This window comes from Elgaria multicarinata, chromosome 16, assembly GCF_023053635.1.
Source record: "Elgaria multicarinata webbii isolate HBS135686 ecotype San Diego chromosome 16, rElgMul1.1.pri, whole genome shotgun sequence".
NCBI lineage: Eukaryota > Metazoa > Chordata > Lepidosauria > Squamata > Anguidae > Elgaria > Elgaria multicarinata.
The window spans coordinates 15,265,027-15,287,623 of NC_086186.1; the positions used below are offsets into that span (position 1 = coordinate 15,265,027).

A 22,597-nucleotide genomic window follows, 5' to 3' on the forward strand; every position below is an offset into this window, starting at 1 on the left:
GGCATTTTCTGCAGGATGGCTTGTTAACCATGCAGTGTAGCTTATTTTTCTCCAACAAGAACCCCTGGTTTGTTGTTGGGTTGTTCACTGCATGGTTAATAAGCTATCCTGCAGAAAATGTCCTGGGTTCAGATAACATGGTAACCCACAGTTCAACAAACAATCTATAGTTCAACAACAACCCACACACAACTTCTGAGTGTGGGTTGGCACGTCATGCGAACAGCCCCAATGAGAGCAAGAGCTGTCATATCAATCCAACACAAGTCAGGCCTGCCATAGCATGATGTGGATGCTGAAGAATGACATATAGGGCCTAACAGACCCAGGAGGGAGCTGGCTCCTAGGTCACAACTGTAGGCAGGAGACTAAGTATGTTCATGACTAGGGTGAGCAGAATACAAGATACAGGGAGTCTTTCACTGTGAAACAGAAAGGAGGATTTCAGCAGGTAAGGTTTGTAGTGCATAACTGGAGAAAAGGTTCAGCTCCTCCTTTGATTCTGCTCATCCTACTCTTGGGGCTTTGCTAGACCTGCTGGGATAAGCCGGCAGGGAGGTGGGGCGACAGCACGCTGACGTTAGCGCGCGCTGCCTCGGCTTCCAGACGCGGGACGCGCAGGGACTTCAGGATCCCTGCAGCATCCGCCATTTATTTATTTAGTTAGTTTAAAGGGGCCACGTGCGGCCCCAAGACTCTAGACCAGGTAAGTCCGTTTTTTAAAAAAAAAACACGAAGCCCCCCCCCCTCCCTGTCCCCGGCCTTGCCCTGGCAGCGCCGCTCGCCTGCTTGCTCGGGCGGCGGCGCTTGCCCGGGCGATGCCGCCCCACCCATGCCAGGCCTTGCCCTGGCAGCGCCGCTCGCCTGGTTGTTCGGGCGGCGGCGCCCAGCGCTCTCTCTCTCACCCACCCTCCCCCCTTGCCATCCCCCCTTGCCATCCTTCCCCCTGCCCCTCTCCCCCCCCCCCCGGGCTGATGGGCACTGCGCTCGTTTGAGTGCTGTGCCAAGTCCGTGGCTTTTCGTGGCTACTCGCGAGCAAGTAGCCGCAAAAAGCCACGGACCTTCCTAGACGTTTCGCAGCTCCGGCCTGAGGCCGGGGCTGTGAAAAAGGCGCGCCATAAGCGACTTCGCTTATGGCGCGTTAGAGGAGGCCTCAGTGCGGCCTGGGCCCGGATTCCCCTGTGCGTCATCTGGACGCACAGCAGGGAAACCGGGTCTCAAGGCGCGCTAAGGCCTCGTCTAGGAACGCCCTTGGACAAAGAAGTTCACCACTCTTTCTTCCAGCAGAAGAGCTAGCCAGCATGAAAGATAATGAAGAACAGGAGGTAGAAAAGCTGGAAACCCTGCATCATCCACATATCCTAATGACTAGAATTTTTAATTCTTTTTTTTTTTAACATGAACTGCTTTTCATTACAACTTGTCAACATTGCACTGTTTACCAAATTCATGCTTCCATGGAAGGGAGAAAATAATGAGCCACTGAAAGCATCATGCATTGATAAATACTCCAGTGGTGTTATTGTACCAAATAAGAAAGGGCCTAAAAAAGTTAGCTCTTGTGTGAGGGAAGCAGTTAAACCCAGTATTGGGTTTTGGGGGCCGCCCTGCCCAGTCCGCATCACCTCTTACTGAAGTATTTTTTCCTCCTACCAGTTGAAGCCTAAATAGCCTCATGGATTGCCCTTCTGCCAAAGCCCCCAAATACTGATGTTTGCTAGCTTAACCAAATATTTACATGCCACTTCTACAAAACCAATAGCACAAGCTGGCATGAAATCTCTTTTCAGGACTGGGGATTTTTGACCTATTGCCTTGCTCTTAATCTATGGATCATGGATTCCACTCCCACCCCCAGCACTATCCTACCCTTTCTCTGAGTCCATTCAGCTATTAAGCAGCAAGGGATCCTTACAACAAGCCTTCTTGCTTGCCTTATCAGTGGCGAGACCCAAGGCAATCCCCTGGATCCATAGTTGTGCATTGCCATGAAGAGACGCTTCTCATAAACAGTAGCTCATGCTCTACATTAGTTATATGATCTTTCACGTAAATGTTTCCAGTGAGGAAAAGTCAAATGCTGCTTTTAAACTGATGAAAAGCATGCACACCAAGCTGCAGCTGTGATGCCTGCCAGAATGGGAGATAGTTGGAGTTAGAGAGAGGCAGCACCATCTATCTATCACCCTTGAAGGTGAGCGCGGACTGTCAGAAGGACAGAAGGAAACATTTACCAAGTGTTAAAAATAAGGCTGCAAGTTTTCACCGGACCAAATGGGAGATAAATCAACTAAAGTTTTCATATATATTTTTAAGAGTTATGGGCGGATTGTAAATTTTTAAGGTGTTTTGATTCTGGTGTGTTATTATAACTGAGAATGAAAACAAAACACTGTAACTTTTGCTTATAAAATTGGAATTTATCACACTTCCTTTTCTACTCTTAAAAAGGGTGCCTGTATCTAGATTTTAGCTAAATGCAAATTTATTTAAATCTTTAATCAATTAATTGTATCATTTACAATATTGCATCTGCTATGAAATGGTATAGGCCAGTTTCTTCTGATATGAACTGTGCTAAATGGGATGGAAGGCCCATGTTGTATTAGATATTTTGAATTTTATTCTTACATTTCTCTTGACCAAAGGTCAGCTTTAAATCACTGTATCCATAGCTGTTCAGGAGTCTACGCTTACTTCTACCATTACTGTAAGAATAAAATTAAAAATTTCTAATACAACCTGGGCCTTCCACCCCATTTAGCATAGTTCATATCAGAAGAAACTGGCGTATTTTTTCCATTTTTGGACATCACATACAGCTGGGGTTGGTCCTTTGACCAATGGGGGGGAACGTGGTCAATTCGCCACTCAAATATTGCTCAGATATTGTCGAATAATGTGCAAGTATTTCAAGAATTTATTAGCCCTTTAATAAAGAAAGGGCTATTGTGGCTAACTACAAACTTGTGATTAAAAGACATGGAACTAAATCTCCACATAACTGTAATGGATTACTTCTTATAGCTAAGAATGTTGTGCAACGTAAGTGTATGGGAAGGATATTGAAGAGGGTGGAAAATTCCACAGGAATCGCAAAGTAAAAAAAAAAAGAGGTTTTGTGGCATAAGCTTTTGTAAGTAAGTTCCTCTCAGAAGAACTAAATCTCCAAGGCTAGCCTGGGTGAAATGAAATTAAAAACAGATAGAGCAAGTATAAAAGACAAACATTTTAAAATATGGCTATGTTTATAGAGGACAGAGGGTGTCTGCTCATGATTAAAGTGTCTGTATGGGCCCCAACTCCTGCATAACTGGAGAAAAGGCATCCGTCACTCCCGCTTCTGCTAACAGATGGCATAATGATGCAATTTAGAACATTGCCTGTGTAAGCAGCAGCCTTGCTTGGCTTCATGAAATTATTGAAAGTAATCCAATAATAAGTAATCGATTGACAAGCCAGACTTGTTAATTGCCTACCATCCCAAGTCTACCTAGAGATCTGTTAATCATTTATCAGAGGCCTACTCCATGCCCTGCTGCCTTCTGAAGAGTGGTTGGTTGGGATGCAGGACATGGCCTTTTTAGTTTTGGCACCAAGAATATGGAAATCCCTCCCTGGAGAGTTTTGGCAAGCTCCCTCTCTTTCGAGCTTCAGATGTACTTCTAAAGATCTTTTCATTGGTTTAGGTTGAGCTTTTTCTCTCTTCCTGTTAGTTGACTGTGGCTTTATTGATCCCATTCTGCTCTTGGTTTAATTGGATTTCCATTATGTATTTATCTGTGCTTGTCTATCACTTTGGGGGCCCTTTTCAGGACCAAAACATAAGACATAAATATGTTTATGAATAAATACATTTGATGTCTACCCCATCTTTTGATACCCAAGGAGACCCAATAAACTACAGTAAAAACATGGCACAGCTCTGGAGTTAAATATCCTCCTTTCCCAAAACTGCAGGTATTTTATTGTCCAAGGAAAGAAAGGAAAAAGCTGGGTACAGCAGCTATCCTTCAGGTATGCTGCTAAACTATAGTAACTGGACCTGTTCCCTGGATATTGCTATTGCTTGGCTGTACACCCCTTATTTCCTACCCTGAAGACTACAGATTTATTTTTTTTACCCTTCAGGAGTAGAGGGGAAAGAAGGAGGTGAATTGCTGAGCAATGGCAATTGGATCTTCAGTATTATTAAATTCGACTTCAAACATGCAATGTAATAAAGCTTGTCATTAATTTGAATTCCTAAAAAATGGTAGGGATGTTGAATCTCTCAAGGTCAATTTTGCTGAGGTTCTCATTTTTCCTATGCTAAATTCATTTACACTGATTCCACATTGGACTGTGAATTTTGGTTGTAGTCTGCAGAAAAAATCTGTATGTATTTTTGTGCATATTTTCTTCAAATAGATCCATTTTTCCACATGTTAAAATATATCCATTATGTACATAGGTAACACCCAACAAACTCTGTAGACCGAGTTTGTGTGTGTTTAATTTAATTATTTTGAAAAAACATGTTTAAATATTTTAATATACATCCATTTTGTTTGTACACTATTTAAATGTACACTTTTTTGCAAACTGAATCACAAACCTCAGAAATAATAATAATAAATAATAATATATTTATTTCTTATTCGCCTCTCCCTTAGTAAAGGAATTAACACATCTTAAAAATTCTTGATTTTACATTGATCTGGGTAGGCCTGCCGGAAAAGGCTAGTCTTCAAAGCTGCCTTAAAATCACAGAGAGAGTTAATATTACGAATCTCCTCTGGCAGAAATGGATTGATTTTGATGGCAAACTATATTCTGGCTAGTATTTAGGTTCAAGAAGTGTGGATTTGTTAAATTCACATTGAAATGTAAACCAAATGAATTTCTCACTCATCCCTAGATAAAAGATGATTTGCCATTTAAATGGAGTATTTCAGGCAGAGAGCAGGTCATAAATGTACTCAGGAGGCCAGCTGTGAAGAAGCCAAAAGTCAGCTCCCAAACTCCCTGCAAATCATAGCACCTTGTATATCTCAGGGACAATCAGAACCCTTGCAGTGCCTTCTTATCAGTTTCACCCTGTTCTGTAATTTGGGTCTGATATGAACTGAATGGGAGACACTCTTATTTCAATTAAAAAATTCCAAATAGCTGTTTCAAGACAGATTTTTTAAAAACTCTTTTTCCCAGTAATTCGATTCACTCAAAGTAGTTTATCTATTACATTCTTTGCATTTGAGTCTTTTGTTGAATTACACATATAATAGAACAGCTGAGCATTTTAATAGCCTTTGAAAGATGTAGAAAAAAAAACAGGGATGTGAACTCTAGCACACCCTGTAAAACATAAATTTCTTACCAAAAGAATAGTTTATTCATATGCTCTGTACATTAGGTCAATTATTACTCACTTTCTTTGGACACCAACCAAAGGCCTCCACCCTCTATTACACAGCTTACTGTAATCAAGTGAAGAAAGAAAGGCGGAATCGTTCGAAAGCAAACTTATGGCTCAAGTCCCAGCCACAGACCAGAGGCTTAAAAGCAACAGAAGCCTACAAATAAATAATTTGCTATAAGCATTATATAGATTGAAAGCCTGTACACAGGGTCAGGTATGTCTTTTGTAGAGCAATACCTAGTTTTTCCATTGGGGATTAATTAGTAATACTTTAACAGAAAAATAGTTTTAATTTATTAATACTCTTCTATAGCAGCTTCGGTAATTGATTCAAATAAATATGCACATTACCAAAACATCAATATATAGTATCTTCTTTGAGATACTGAAGGAATCGTCAGCATCCTACAACTTAACAAACAAAAGCTACCACTCAATGTTAGAAGGAAACGCATCTTTAATTATTTCTTTTTCACCCCTCTTGCAGTAACATAACAGAGCCAAACAGTTTCAAAAGAACATAAGAAAAGTCCTGCAGGATCAGAACAAAGGCCTATCTAGTCCAGCATTCTGCTCGCACAGTGGCCAACCAGAAGCCCACGTGCAGGACATGAATGTAACAGAAATTATTTTGAATACCCCTCCACTAATGCATGGACTTTGTGAGGATTTCAACCCCTGGATTCAAATCCCAAATGAACAACGAAACTCCCTGGGTGACCTTGAGCCAATCACCCTCTCTCAGCCTAACCTACCTCACAGGATTGTTGTGAATCTAAAACCAAACTGTAAGGTAGATCAGTATAATCATCCTCATACTGAAGGTTGATGGGAGGGCAGAGTGAAGTGGAAAGAAAGAGTTCACGGAACAAACAGATCTTGAACCATGGACCTCCTGCTCCCCAATTCTTTATGAACACAAATCTTTGCCAACAAAGCATTTATAATCTGGTAAGAAAAACAGGAGTTGACAAACATCTGGTGACCTTTAGAGCATGCCTTCAGGAGCCAAAGAGAGTTAGCTGTCCTTTAAATGGATATTGGATCTAGAGGAGGAGACATGAATAGTTGAAATGGACTTAACTGCAGTGAATCTTCCTTTCGCACCCCATCTCTCTGTATTTTGTTGCTCTAACATCTATCTTCATGAACTCAAACATGGCATTTTTTTCCTTTTAGTTACAATCTAGGACCACTTGCCAAAGCCTATGCCCATTTCAACCACAATATAACCAAAGATAATGTGGTAAATATTATAACAGTCATCCTCTGGGAACTCTTAATAAAACCAATATGCTCTTCCTCTAACCACAGTGTAGCCAAAGACAGACAATGACTTTAGAACGGATCTTCTTATGAATTTGCAGGAATATGTCCGTGTTTACATGATTAGAAAGTCTGTCACAGACATAAGAAAAGCAACCAGGATATGAGCACTTCTTTTACCTGTCTATTAGATGTATAGCTCCACTACGCCAAGGTCTTCAGCGTAGCATGCATAGGTGCTAAGCCATGTAAATACAGCTTACTATATGGCTTTGGGGCATACATTTCATGTGGAAAATGTTGACATGGTACCTGGATATACAAGACCCATCAATCAATACAACGCCCTTTATATAGAACAATCTACTCCAATTGCAAGAATGTACATGTCAAATTGTATTGCAACATTAGCAGATCATATCCAATTGCTGGCAAACTGGAAAAACACAGAATGTTTTTGCTAGCAGCTGATTTCAAATGCAATTTTTCCTGGTCTTGAAGTTTCTAACCTTGAAGTAATTCCTGACCATTTATTGGGTTTGTTTGTTTGCTTTCTTGCTTGCTTTGAAAATTCACATTAATCTGACAGTATAGGAGCTTCTCCAATTTACTACTCAAAATATCAAGCTAAGACATTGGCCATAGCTAGACCTAAGGTTTATCCCTGGATCGTGCAGGGGTCAAACCTGTTCATCTAGGTGACACACAGGGGATCCAGTGCTCAGGCAGGGGTGAACCCTGGATGATCCCAGGATAAACCTTAGGTCTAGCTATGGCCATTGAAATGTTCATAAAGTCTTACAGGCAGTTGCAATTCATTAGCTGCAGGTATTTCCTTCAAACGTCCAGACATGCAAAACACTGTTTTGACTGGCTAATGAGTTAAAGATCCCTAAATGCATCACCATGGACAGTTACTTGGCTGACTTCAGATAAAACCTTGATAAGATACAACAGAACCCAACTTGGCTTAACAGACATTCAAAGTATTCGGATAAATCATAAGTTCACATATACATATAGGCAGTTTACACAAGATAACACTGTAATTTGTCCCTAAAGAAAGTCTGTGTGTATTCTGTTCAAACACAGGAAAGGCATTGCAAAATCATGAACCCTGAGAATTATCAGTGTGTGTGTGTGTGTTTTAAATTACACATTTCTAATTCTCATGGCTATGACTGACTATAGGCTGCAAAGTGTGTGGCCAATACTCAGTGAATTTTGAAAAACCAAAGGAAAGCCTGAGCAGGATTTGCTGTAATCAGTGCTTCAGCCTCCAATAGTCCTTTGCCTCATCCCATAATTAGAAGCAGAACAAATGACGCAAAATAAGCATATCTGTGCACAGTTTGCATAATATATACAGAGCTCGCAATTCATATTTTCTTGGCGTAGTCTTGGGTTTCTTGGCAAAATTCGGGTTAATTTGGAGAGTTTTTTTCAGTGAAGATGGCTGAGTATTGGGTCAGGTGAGTTGTGCTTTCCAGAGCATCTCAGGTGCCACTCCACAAGATGGGTTACACACCATTCAGATAGGAGTGTGACAGACAGTAGTCATACTCATGAGACTGTAGCCACAAAGGTGGTCTTAGTGCACTGCACTGATTCTCAGGATCAGCTCTCAAAGCTCAGTGGCAGGAACAGCTGGCAGCCCAATCCATTCCAAGAAGAAAAGACAGCTGTGAGGTGAGCCCCACTGTTATCAATTAGTACTGGCTCAAGGAAATGAAGGCTCACCCTTCCAAAAGCTCCTAAGCTGATCTGGATGAATCTTCAGTCTGTATTTTTCCAGCTGCAAGTATGCTTATTAGGGCCTGCTGCAAGACTGCCACCTTCTACTGAGGCAGAAAACTTCTGGGTGGTTGCAGAAAGGGGCAAAGTGTTCCTAGAGGCAGTCTCTAACACAGCCTTCCCCAAACTGGTGCCCTCCAGATGTGTTGGATTGCACCTCCCAACATTCCCAGCCAGCATATGGCAAAAGTGCAGTCCAACACATCTGGAAGGCAACAGGTTGGGGAAGGGTCCTCTATCCAGAATTCATTAAACAGTGTGCCTCTGGCTCAAGTGGAATGTAAGTGTTTGAACAAGAGAAAACTCAAGACCACTTCTGGCTTGGAAACTCTAATCACCAACAGCAGGGCAAGTTTTGTGGTCACTTCATGGTAGCGCCCTGATTTTGAAAAAACGATTCTGGGATAAGTAGCAGAAGTGTAAAAATGAGCAACATTCTGTATCATGATATCATGAATCATATCTTTACAAGTGGGCTATTCATCTCTTCTTCAGTTGTCATCTTTGTTTCTTTTCCCCATTTCCCCACTCTTTTCTTAAAGGAAAATGAGCATGCAGCCTAATCCTCAACATGTTAACCATTCCTTTCATTGAGATTTACTCCATCATAAGCCTGTTCAAGTTTGCAATCTGATGTACATTTTAATGGGTTGGATCCAGGATATGCCTTCCACACAATGAAGGGACTTTCCAAGTGAGGAAGGGCTCTGTTCTCATAATGTCCCTCCATCCAATTGTGAGGGATCCCCCTCCCCAACATACCACAGATCACCCCATTCAGCAAGATCTCCTGACTCTCCCCCTGCATCATTTCTGGGGCCTGGAGTAGCTGCATTGAGAACAAAGGCCGGGGATGTCCACTTCCCTCAGTGTAACTGATCCAGTGCAAATCTGGATCCAATCCCTTGAGAGTAAACCCATTGAACTTGAAAAGACTTAGTTCTGAGTAAACTTGCATAGGATTAAATCTTTAAGAGCATTGCATTAACAAAAGAACTGCCACAGCTCAATACTGCATTGACTAATAACTCTATATCACCTGTATTTGCTGCTGTGTTGTAAACGATTATATCCAGACACCTATATAAAACAGGAGGGGGGAAATCTGTTGCTTTACAATATAACTTAAATTGCTTAGAATAGGACCAACGGCAAGGTGTTTATTTATTTATTTATTTATTTATTACATTTCTATACTGCCCAATAGCCGGAGCTCTCTGGGCGGTTCACAAAAGGTAAAAAGGCAAGATGAGGTCATAGCTAAAGCTGTAGCTTGGAGGGTTAGGGAAGCATACGGATGTTCAGCCAATACAGTGAGAAACTAAATGCAGGCTTCTGAGACACAATCAACAAATAGCTAGCTAGACAATGTAAACATTTGGGAGGCTGTTCTTGTTCTCCCAGATCTTAGGGGAACAAAACTGACGTTCCCACCCGTCTGAACTGTTTTAATACCTTGGCACGACTAAATTTTCTTCCTTCCTGTATGCACACACAGCATTGTGACAGGGGCCAATTTGGATCAAAAGTATCACCAGTATGGGATAGGGAGAAAAAGAGAGAGAGTTGAAATGCAATTTAAAACCAAGCGGCCTCTCCCTCTAGTCCCTACAACTGCACTGCGTGCAAGTTCAGCGAAGAGTATCAAGCTCTCAAATATAGGACCTTTCTGTGCCTCCACAGCAATTCAGGAGTTTCCAGACTCCTTTGTTGCAGATGTCTCTCTCACTCCTGCTAGAGAGGATAAAACAAGTTTCCTCATACATAAGGCGAAAAGACACTGTTGCATAGCTCATAATTGTCCCTGATTCAGGGGCAACAGATCCAAAAGAGCAAGAATCAGGACTCACAAAAGGAAATACTTCTTCACACAATGCATAGTTAAATATGGAATTCACTACAAGATGTGGTGATGGGCACAAATTTGAATGGCTTCAAAAGGGGTGTGTGGATAAATTCCTTGAGGAGAAGGCTATCAAGGGCTACTAGTCCTGATAGCTATGGGCTACCTCCAGTATCAGAGGCACTAAGCCTATATACACACCAGTTGATGGGGAACGTGGGAGGGTGCTGTTGCACCATGTCCTGCTTGTGGGTCCCTGGCTGACAGCTGGTTGGTCACTGTGGGAACAGAGTGCTGGACTAGATGGACTCTTGGTCTGATTTAGCATGGCTCCTCTTATGTTCTTAATGCTACATTACCCAGGGCTTAAATATTCCAAAGTGCCAAATCAAAAGAAATCAGATTGATAGTTCACTAATAGTCAGCAATGACAATTGCCAAAAGTACCACCAGTCCAGTTCCTGACTTATTTAAGATATATTTGGGGCAGGAAGGAACTCTAGTCTTCTCAGCAACAATCAATGTTCACCATATATTGAGATACTCTGTTCTAATTCAAATTCAAGAATACCTCTAGGAATTGTTCTAAACCTCATGCTTAATATGACTAGTAGGGCCATTTCACAGATTATGAAAAGGCAAATCCAAATTTGCAAAGAACTGTACACACAACAGGGAAGAATCACACAGCTCCCTGACCAGTGTACATGTACAATGCATCTGACACATGTATATTTTTTTAGAGAACACTTAAAACATCCTAGGAAGCATGCACCTAAAACCAAAACATGATGTCACTGTCATATTATCTGTCACTGTCACAGCAAATAATCTGTTTATTTATTTATTTATTGCATTTCTATACCGCCCAATAGCCGAAGTTCTCTGTTTAGCATATTTTTGCTTTCTATTGTTCTCTTCTTTCTGGAAGTATGGATCTAGCATCACTATTAAATTTTGTTTTCTTCTTCCATATTGTGTAGCATCTCTTGGATTTTTTTCCTTTCTGCTATCTATTAATATCTTCCCAAAATTGAATGTTATAGGGATCTCCCTCTCACAAGTGTGAAGGTGTATAGGTGAAACCTTCATTAAAGAAGGTGAAGGTTTCTTCTATTTCACCGAACACAACTATTAACAAAAGGAAGGAACGAGGCAGACTAAATTTAACAGGTATTGTTTTAAACCTAGCTGTTTCCTTCTCAAATTCCAGTTGTTGTTTTTTTTATTGTTTAGCCATTATAAAAACATCCGAAAAATAAAATTGAAACCCCAAAGTAGGCAAAAAATTTCACTGAGAACATTCAGACATCTGAGACACAATTACATACACCTACATTTAGTTTAATAAATTTCCACTCATGCCTTGACTGGTGCCCCAAGAACGTGGCAGCTATTTTCATATACTAGAATCATTACTAAAAACAAGTAATCAATCTTTTAACAGATAGACCTTTTAACACACACCTTTCAAACATATATATTTCTTGTGCCCTGTGTCAGTAGAGAATGAAATTGTGCAGAATATCATCAGCTTGGCCAGTTCCCAGAATAATAGGCATGCAATATGGACTCTTACATAGCCTACCCCAGCCTTCCTGAGCCTGGTGCCCTCCAGATGTGTTGACTACTCCTCCCATAAACCTCAGCCACCATAGCATTGGCACCAGATTGGGAATCTTGGCCTACCCTGTAAACCTACAGATGTCACCTGGCAATTATAAACTCCCTTTCCAAGCTTATACTTGAAGGTTTTGAATCAATACATTTTCTAAAACTGGTTACTACTTGAGTTATAAGAGAAGAGAAACCTCTGAGTGTAAATATTGTCATAAGTTCTGAGTTTAAAACTCTTTCTTGGTCAATTCAAAGTCACTCTGAAGGAAGTAAACTCTCTGAATAACCAAATTGCTGGAGTAGACATAATACGTTTTGATGCCAAGAGTTAACCCTTGGAGAGCCAAGTACAAATAAGGAACCAAGTCCCATTTTTGTCAGATGATACTCTAGCATACACATACATTTTAACCCATAGTGAAGGACATGCAGATATATTTCCAAACACCAGGAAGTTACCCCCATCTCCATCTACAGTATCAGGATAAACCTAAGTGCCCCTAAAATAGTTCTTAATATTCTGAATACAGTTTAAACCCTCAGAGTTTGAAGGCCCCAGATATCCAAGATCTATGTTCAATGAGAAGGGTTCATTTGTATTGTCTGTGTAACATGTGATTTTTGCTTGGCAGCCCAGCATTAAGCAACTGGCTCAACAGACAGCACATGCAGTAAAAAAAGAACACAAAATGTTCAGCATTAGGAGCACTTTGACAATGCAGGCATTAGATCATTTTCAGATGGTTAAAGCTCTTGAACTGACACAGTTTACTGGTGTCACAAATCATTAAGACATATAGCTTAGAGAGCCAATTTGTTTTTTTTAATATTCAACTTGCCGCTTAGACGTAATCCTCTCTTTACTGGTGCACTTTTTGGAAATGAATAAAATTCTTCTCATCCTTATGATGGAAATTGTTTCAACTGAGCTGATACTTAAGAGATTTCTAAGACGCCGTTTAGGGAAAGTGATTTGGGGGAGTGGGAGAAAAATTGATCTTGAATATATTCTGAAGCAGGCCTTTGAAGCTTGCTGTGAAATTCCCCTTGCCCAGATTAAAATCTCTCTACCCACCTCCAAAAGCTAAAATGGCGCACCTGCAGATTTCTTTTAAAACATTGCAACTTCCCCAAAGATAGGATCCTAAGTAACTGTTATCAAAATATAGAGGGAGCTGGAGCTATAGGAGCCAAGACACCAAGTCTACTAGGCTAGAGGCAGCATTAACACAATTCCAGGTGGGAATACTTGACGTAAAAACTAGAGTGTCCATTTCCTCCTGACACGTCGCACACACCTGGAAAAAGTAAAGGGGTGCACAAGGCAGGGGGGAGTGGCCAGATGCCCCCAGTAAAGAACTCCATTTACCCCCATGCAAGCAGCACATAGACACTTTCCCGGCCCCCTTGCCTTCTCAGCTCCAAAGAACACTGATTGAGTTAATCCCATCAAATCCAGCACACACACCCCACAGCTCCAGCACCACCTAACTTCAGGTAAACATCGCTTAACTGCCAGGACAACACCGTAGGTCAGTTTCAAATGAAGCTGACCAATCAAACCCAGCCAAGGCTTGCAACTGCCCCCTGGCCACATCACCAATAGGGGAAGGGCTACAGGCAAAGAACATGGCAACCTCAGCTGCAATTCCCCTTCTGACCACTGCATGGAAGTATTTAAGCTGTTGTTCTACCCCAGCCCGGTGTGACCCTGCCTTTGCAGCACGAGGTCATCACCTATTCTCAAGAATAAATGTTTGGAGCCCAACGCTTTGCCTGTGATCTTTCGCAAGTGTCTCAATATTGGATTTTGGCACACTTGGATTTGGCATAATTTATGCAACATACTGTACCCTAAGACCAAAATATAAAGTGGTATGAGTGCAGCTGGCTCAGCTATTTATTTAACTGCCTAAATCTCCCCCTCTTGCATTTTTCAAACAACCACCACCACCTTTCCCCTTTATTCAAGCAAAACTTACTGATCTCAAGCAAGACAAATAAAATGAAATTTTAAAAAATGAATTCTCTGCTTTCAACAGTTTGCAATCAAATTGCTCTTATATATCTTCTTCTTTTTCATACCTTATTTAGGCCTCTTTCCCTTCAGTACTATTCCAGTGCCAAATAGAACAAGCAGTCACAAAAGAAATACATGAAAGCTACTTGTTTCTTACAAAATGTCTAGGGATCAGCTGGAAGCATGAACATGTTTGTTGCAAATGTTAAGCATTCTCGAATAGTCATTTCCACTTCACCAAAACCTTTTTAACTTGTATGGTGAATATAAAGAGGAACTGTACTTCCTTATACAAAATCATAATTAAGTAGCGCTTTCAAATTATTGTTATTTCTGAGATCTTAAAAAAGATACAAATGTAACCAACACACACACAAAGAGAGAGAGAGAGAAATTGACCACTCACATGCAAATCATAGAAGTTAACCATAAAAAAACCAATTTAAACATTCCTACTAAGGTCACAGCCATAGATAACTAGAGAGCAGCTAGGGGAGAAGTATCCTAAAAGTCAGAGGTATTTATTATTATTATTTATTTATTTATTTATTTATTTATATAGCACCATCAATGTACATGGTGCTGTACAGAGTAAAACAGTAAATAGCAAGACCCTGCCGCAAAGGCTTACATTCTAATAAAACCATGACAAAACAATAAGGAGGGGAAGAGAATGCACCAAACAGGCACAGGGTAGGGTAAAACTAGCAGTATAAAGTCAGAACAAAATCAAGTTTTAAAAGCTTTAGGGAAAAGAACAATATTCAAAACACCTCTGGCTATAAGTGCACTTCTCTTCTTGCTGCCCTATAATTGATCTAGGATTATATTTTTAATATCTATTTTTAAGGTATGGCAAATGTTCTGCAAATGACTTACATAATGGAATTGTTTTATTCAGAAATACTCTTACCTGTTTATAATTGCATCACCCACTATTTATGAAGTTCCAAAAGCTGTTTGTTTTAATAATCCTACTTTTGAAACCTTGGTATGTTTTGCTTTTAGAATGCCGAAAACAGACAGTTTTGAAACCGTATACAATAATATTAGGGTGACCCAACTGGTGCAACTATGCTAGATATGCCTTCTCTGTGCTGACTTATCAGGCAAAAAAAGGAGCAACTTCAGGTCACAAAAAATGATTTTTTAAAAAAATTAAATTATATTTTATTGTAATAATATTGGGCCTGTTCAGACAACACACTAAGCTATGGTTAGGGCTGAGAACCCTTTTGCAGCAAGTGGTTAGTGAGCATAGTTAGACCATGGATATGTAGCCACCGTGGTTAGAAAAAACGCTCTTCACATGACACACTAAGCCATCATGGTTAGCTCAAAATGCTGAATTATCACGGCTTAGCATATTTTCTGAACAGGGCCACTGAAAAATGATATGATCAAGTAAAAAGAAAAGAAAGAAAAAAGGAAAGAAAGAAAGAAAAAAGAAAAAGAAAACCAGATAAGAAAAATACAGAGATTTCAATTTCTTCTATTGGGGAGGTGGTAAAAAGAAAAATGTGTCAGGGAAAAAGGAAAACTGCTGAGGGGGCTTCTCCTGCTGCCCTGGCCACCGAAGCCAGTAGGGTTTTGGAAGTGGTGCATGATGCATCATGTAACTTCCCCAACCCATATAAGATTGCTCTGTTGGCCAACAAATGCATTTTTTGGAAGGCAATTCCAAGAAGGGTTCTAAAAAATGTAAATATTTTGCCATCAACCATATGGTACAGTACTAATTTAAATACATCATACGTTTTTGGGAAGATACTTGTACTTTAATCTACACTTTGTTGTTTGCTTTCCATTTAGACTAGCTAAATACCACAGACAAAATACATCAAAAGATGGAGATTCTTTTCCACAAACACATATTATACCAGTTATATAAAAAGGAAGAATACACAATACTGCCTGCATCTGCACTTTTGTCAAAGCTCTTTGGATATTATGTGCTTATGAATACTTTAAAAAATAGTAAAATATGCAAATATATTTAAATTGATAAATTAAAAGACAGATGGTTAATCAATTGAGAATTCCTTAAGCAGTTGGCAGACCCAATTTTGTATTTTGCATTTCTTAGACAGACAGACAGACTCATAAAAAAATTCTGCAGAAAAAAATCTTCCTACAGAGAAAGAGAGCTTAAGAGGACTGATGCTGTGAAGGAAAACCAGACATTGTTTGCACATGGAGTGCTCACACCAAGGAGGTGCATACTACAGTCTTAATATTTGAAGTGACTGGAGTCCAAACTTGCTGTCGTCTGACTCAAAAGGAAACTCTGGGTGGGAGCGCGATTTTGTCTGAACTTTCCACTGTGCTTAAAAGAGAAAGAAAGAGGTATCGCAAAGTCATTTTGACTCTCCAAAATCAGGCAAACATTGGGGCAATCTGGAGGCAGCACTGGTGCTGAAATGCTGATATTGCATCAGTCTGTAGTACAAAATTTAGGACTTGGTTGTGCATTCATCCATGTCTGATACACAACCAGCCCTTCATCTAAGTAATCGCTACAAAAAAAGTACCAGTACCAGGCCAGAGCTCTGTAGCATCCCACTAAAAAAACCTCCTCCAGTTTGATGAGGAACTGATGAGCACTCTTCAGCTATGGTTTTCCAAGTAACTGTGAATCCACGTGACAATATAATCATCCAGTCCGCACTTAACCAGCTCACTAAGGAAAATAACATGGGGACAGTTTGTCAAATGCTTTGCTGAAATCAAGATAAATGACACAGCACTCCCACAATCCACTAAACTGGTAACTCAATCAAAAAAGTACTGGCAAGATTTTTACTTGACAAAGCCATCCTGACTTCCTCTAACCACTGCGCTGCTTATCAAGATGCTTTGAGACGGAATGTTATAGAGTCTCTTCTAGTAACTTCTCTGGTAATCAAGCTGTCAAGAAGACTTAACTTCAGGGTTGGGGTTGCGATCACTAGGAACGGAATAAAGAAAATAACGCCCACTTTTCACTATGCCCCTAATTGATTACATGCAGAAGCCGTCATCTTTTATTTGGGGAGAGACCACAGCTCAGTGGAAGAGCAGAAATGCCTTCTGATAGACAAATAATCAGAAATGCCTTCTGATAGACAAATAATCTGACCTGGTATCAAATTGCTTCCTACATTCCTTCTTTTTTCACATTACAATATAGCAGCAAAATTACATTACTGATCATTCACCTCACACTCTCATGAGATAGCATATGAAACTTTAAACTATAAAGACACCCAGGCCACAGCTAGACCTAAGGTTTACGCTAGACCTAAGGCTCACGCCGCTGCCTGAGCACTGGATCCCCTGTGTGTCACCTAGATGAACAGGTTTGACCCCTGGACGATCCAGGGATAAACCTTAGGTCTAGCTATGGCCTAAGACAAATTTCAGCTGATCACTTTGTAGTCTTCCTCCCTTATCAAACATGAGCAGTACAAGGCTGGTGCTTTGGCACCACAGTACCTCCAGGGCAGGGGTAAGCAATGTGGTAGTAAGCACACCAGGATGTCTTTCTTAGCACCACCAAGGAGCACTGCCCTTCCCACTGTGAGTTCGAAGGAGTTGGCTAGTGTGTTGAGGTTCAGACCCACCTCTGCCTTATACTCAATCTTTGGGGCAGCAAAATGCTGGATAAAAGGAGCACCTGCCTTACACCAGTGTAGCAGAAGCGCTTGTACCACAGCTATGTTGCACCAAGGCTATGGTACTTGCTGGTGCAACAGCACAGCTGCCAAAATGCTCCCTTATAGTGTCATGCTGGCAAAGTGACCCTTGTGTCAATCCAGCATGCTGTTCATATGACAGATCAGAGTAACAAGCAATTATGTTATATTTACTGAATCTGACCCCATTCCTAATGCTATTGTACTGTTGCTGTTTAAATTTATGTCAAATCCCATCTGTTTTTATATGTTTAAACACCACCCAAAAGGCATACTAGATTAGCAAGATGTATTTGCATGTCCTTGGTTTTCTGCCCAGGGAGATTCCCCTAGCTGTTGGAAGTAAGACAAAGTACTAAACTCAATAATTCAAGAGTTATGAATACAGGTATGAATGACACTAATGCAATCATGCTGAAATTACTAGGTGGCTACTAGGAGGAGGGCTTTCTCTGCTGTGGCACCCCGGCTGTGGAATGAGTTCCCCAGAGAGGTACGCTTGGCGCCTACAGTGTACTACTTTCGTCGCCAGCTGAAGACCTCAGCATTTTAACACTTAATGTAACTTAAATTTAAACCACTGTTAGAACTGTTTAAAAGCAAATTATTCCCTCAGATTCTGTATGAAGCACCCATTTGGGCCCATGCAGATATCACACCATTAGCAGTAGTACAGCATAAATTTCTATCTAGGGCCCTTGGCGTTCCCAGATCTACATCTAAGGATATTGTCCGACTGGAAACTGCATGTCACTTAATCCATACATTGACTCTAAAAGCAGCAATATCCTTCTGGTTAAAGATAGTGTTTCAGTTGGCCTCACTATTGGTGCTGTCCACATATGACGATATGGGGAAGGATTCATGGGCAGACAGGATCAAACACTCTGTCTCCAAATTGGGCTTCTCGCAAGCATTCCTCCTTACAAGGGGGTTTGACGGGGCCAAGGATGAGATTTCTAGAAGGCTGTATTACTGTGATATTCAGACATCTTTGGCAGCGGTCGTAGTGAGCCGCTCAAATGGGCTCTATAAAAGTATCATTACTGCTCCGGGAAAGGCTCCCCTATATTTAACTTCTGGAATGCCACAAGAGCTGAGATGGCTATTTACTCGGTGCAGGTTAAATTCACTCCAGCTGATGGAGGTGAAGGTGTGCTATACAAATCACCCTAGCGCCAAGGTAGATTGCCCAGCAGGCTGCCCTAAAGCTGAGGATATGACTCATCTCCTAGTTGAGTGCCCAACGTATGTGGAGCTGAGGAAACACTACCTTGAGCCTTTAATTCCCAGGTTTAACTTCATGTCATCTAAAGGTGTAGTTCAAACACATTTAGTTGGTACAGACTATTATACATCATTTAGGACTGCCAAGTTTGTACACCGGGAGATGGAGGTCCGGAAACTATTGATTGACTCAAACGATTAAATTATAATAACCAATATTATATGTTGGTTAACATTGTAATTATATCCTGGATGATTGTTATCCTAGTAACTCCCTTTTTTGTAGCACTTTTGCTGGCTAGTGGCATGCTCGCGGCGGGTATGCTATTGTTTCATTTGTTTGCGAATGGCCCATGCGGCTAATATGCAATACAGTTTATACAAAAATAAACTTTGCTGTTTTAATTCTATATTTTAACCTATATCAATTTTTGCTGTGTGGTTAATCCTGGTTGTGCTTTTTATATTGTATTTTGTATTCATGTTTTTAAATTTTTGGTTGTTTTATGCTTTTCATGGTTTTAATTTTTGTGAACCGCCCAGAGAACTTCGGCTATTGGGCGGTATAAAAATGTAATAAATAAATAAATAAATAAAATTATTATATAATTCAGGGTCTCAGGTTCTGAAACTTGTTTTTAATGATACCGTATTTCTTCAATTCTAAGACACACTTTTTCCCCCATATAAACATCTCTAAAAATGGGGTGCGTCTTACAATCGCGGGTGTGTCTTAGGTTTTTTTTCCCCTGTTGGTGGTACTGAAATTAGTGTGCATCTTACAATCGATGGTGTCTTACAATCGAAGAAATACGGTAGATAGAAGGTATGACATGGCAACCAATTCTAGACATCAACTATCACGCAAATTCATGAATCAAAAGTAAGGAGGAGAGTCAGAGGAGATTTCAAGAGGAAAAAATCAGGATTCCAATACAGGCTCTCAAGGAACACCATTCACTGCTGGTAAAACTAACACACCACAACCTAAAAAGCCATGAATCAAACACAAAGCAGAAAGATCAGTAAAACTCCTGCCATGGCCTTCACAATCTCTGCAGGAATTCCATTGATCCCTACAAAATGTGCTGTTTATCTTTGCCCATGGATCGCTTTTAAGTGTGTATGTGTTTTACTTTTGAGAGATGCTTGAATTCAGGCACTGCTTAAAATGACTCAGAAATGTCCTTGCAGAATCCTTAGTACTCTGACTCTCATGCATTACAGTTTTCAGCAATATATTGAAGTTCACTTTGTTATACAATTACATTTTACCTTTTGACTTACATATCTAAATACTCAGAGATATTGTTAAGAGGGTAATTTCACAAAGGCAATCCTAGAGGTTAGAATAATATATTAGATTGCAAACTGGCAACAGGACCTATCTTTAACTTTTTTTACTATCTAAAATATCTAGTTACACTTTTGTGCTTTGCAACATAATAGTACAAAATTTATTATTATTATTTCGTTTCTTACATTTATATCCTATCTTACTTCCATTTGGAACTCAAGGCAATTACGTGGGATTTCCAGGTGGCCTCCCCTCCAAGCACTGACTAGTCTCAGACCTGCTTAACTTCAGCAAGGTAGCTGCTTCATGTGCCTTCAGACCATACCCGGAGGCCTTAAATAAACTTTAATTAGCTCTATCCAATATCCAATAATGTGATACACAGACATCCTCATATGTTGATTCAGAAGGCAATATCTCTGATGTGTTGTTCAATCCCAGGAGACATACTTGTGTCTCCTGGTCAGTTTCCTGCCTTGTGATGCCCTTCAACCATAACTGAGCAATGCTCAGGATTAGGGACCTGATATATATAGAGAGAAGGAAGGTGAATGTCCCCCACTTTCACAGAGCTAAAGTGTTGAAGAAATTGAGTTACCTAAAATTCAAAACTGAAATGTCATAATCTAACCTGGGGATGGGGACAGATCTTGAGGGCCAAATGCAGCTCTCCTGAGGTCCCAAGTTTGGCCCTCCTGGGTTCCCCAGGTCCTACCTCCTTTCTTTGACCACGAGTCATTTTGTGGTTTCCGTGCTTTTGTGCAGTTTTACTCCTCCATTCTAAAAGGCTGAAATGCCTCTCCTAAGACTTAGTCACTGGCAGCAAGAGCTTTAAGTTACAAAAGGCTGGTATTTTGGAATGGTCACATTTGCCTTCAGGAATGTGGCCCATGACAGCATCTTTGAAATGGAATCCAGTCTTTGGGCTGAAAGACATTCAACACCCCTGATCTAACCTATCATTCTATATCAATATGGACATGATCCAGCCTCATTCAACCCTTTTAAGCTTTGCTAATTTCAACTGAAGAACTTTCCTAAGGATGAGATTAATTATCCTACTAAAAGGGCTTATGTCTGGCTGAAGCACATCCCATCATTCCTGGTTTGAACAACGAACATTGGACTACATGGCAGATTCTAATTAGAGCAAAGTGTGTGAGATTTCTCTCTGCTAGGGAAACATTTGCTGTTTACCATTCTGTGGCTGAACACAGTATAAACAGTCATATTTTACCACCTTTTACTTCTGGCTGCTTGGGTAACCACCTATTTTTCCTGTGTGGAAGAGTTAACCGTAATGTTGGATCCAATCCTACCTGTCCTGAGCTATAGAAGTTTATATTCAAACTAGAGGTATCTGTAGCTACTGGATTTTCTCCCAGTTAAGCTTGAACAGAGCTGAAAATCTCTCTCTCTCTCTCTCTTTCACACACACACACACACACACACACACACACACACACACACACACAATTAAAACAAGAAAGAGGGGTGTGTGGATTTGCCTGACTGAGTATATAATAGTCTAGTTTATATGTAATCTATCATATGCATTTTCCAGACAATACGTTAGCCCATTTCTTCAAATTAAAACATATGTTATCTACAAGAATAAAAAACAGCCGAACGATAATTAGAGTTAAACAACTATTGCTGTCATCTCTCTCCAGAACACTGTTAAACGTGATTTAATTTCCTTGAAACTACTTTAATAGCAGATAAGTAGGTCTGTGTTCTCATCTGGAAACAGCTGTGTGTGTTGCTATGGCTACCCATGCAAAAAGTTCACAAAACTGATAACAACCTCATACAAGTTTTACAGAAGAAGAACGCCGTAAAGCTAGTCAAAACAAAGCACAAGACATGAGGCAGGAGAGAATATAACTCTGGTCCTTAAGTGTAGCTCCGTTTGCCAAAAAAATGCCTGAGACATTTTTGTATATTAAACAGCGAGCTAAAATGTACGTGATTATATTTCTTTTATTGGCCAGCTTTTGCATTTAAGTAAAAGACTTAAAACAAAACAAAACCCTAAATTGCATGCACCTTTCATCCTTGTTTCCATCTTTAAAAAAAACCTACATTGCCCTCCAACAGCAACTGCACATCTAAATTCCAGCAAAGGCTGTATCTTATATTGGTGCTAAAGGAGAACAATGTACTTGCGTCCTTAAAGACCTTGGAGCCCATATTCTGAAGAGGTTCACACACCCTTCATCCAACCATGCCATTGATAAAGCCTCACACACACGCCAACCATACTTTACAACGGCAACACAGCCACACCACTGCTTTGCCTCAAGTTCACGCGTGCCTTGTTCCAGGTGAGGAAAATGTGTCACCTTCTTTTTCTCCGCAACAATAAGAAATTCAACTGCATATCTATTCCTCGCATACTGAAGAGCTATCATAAAGAGGCGTGACAAGGATGGATGCTGCACTTGTTGAATTTCTG

At 40.4% G+C, this 22,597-nt stretch overlaps 1 protein-coding gene across 1 annotated transcript in view; it reads right to left on the reverse strand.

Annotated features, from left to right (window-relative positions):
• Positions 1-22,597, reverse strand: part of FBN1 (fibrillin 1) — a 200,171-nt gene that overhangs the window by 138,062 nt on the left and 39,512 nt on the right. The gene's annotated exons all lie outside the window — the stretch shown is intronic.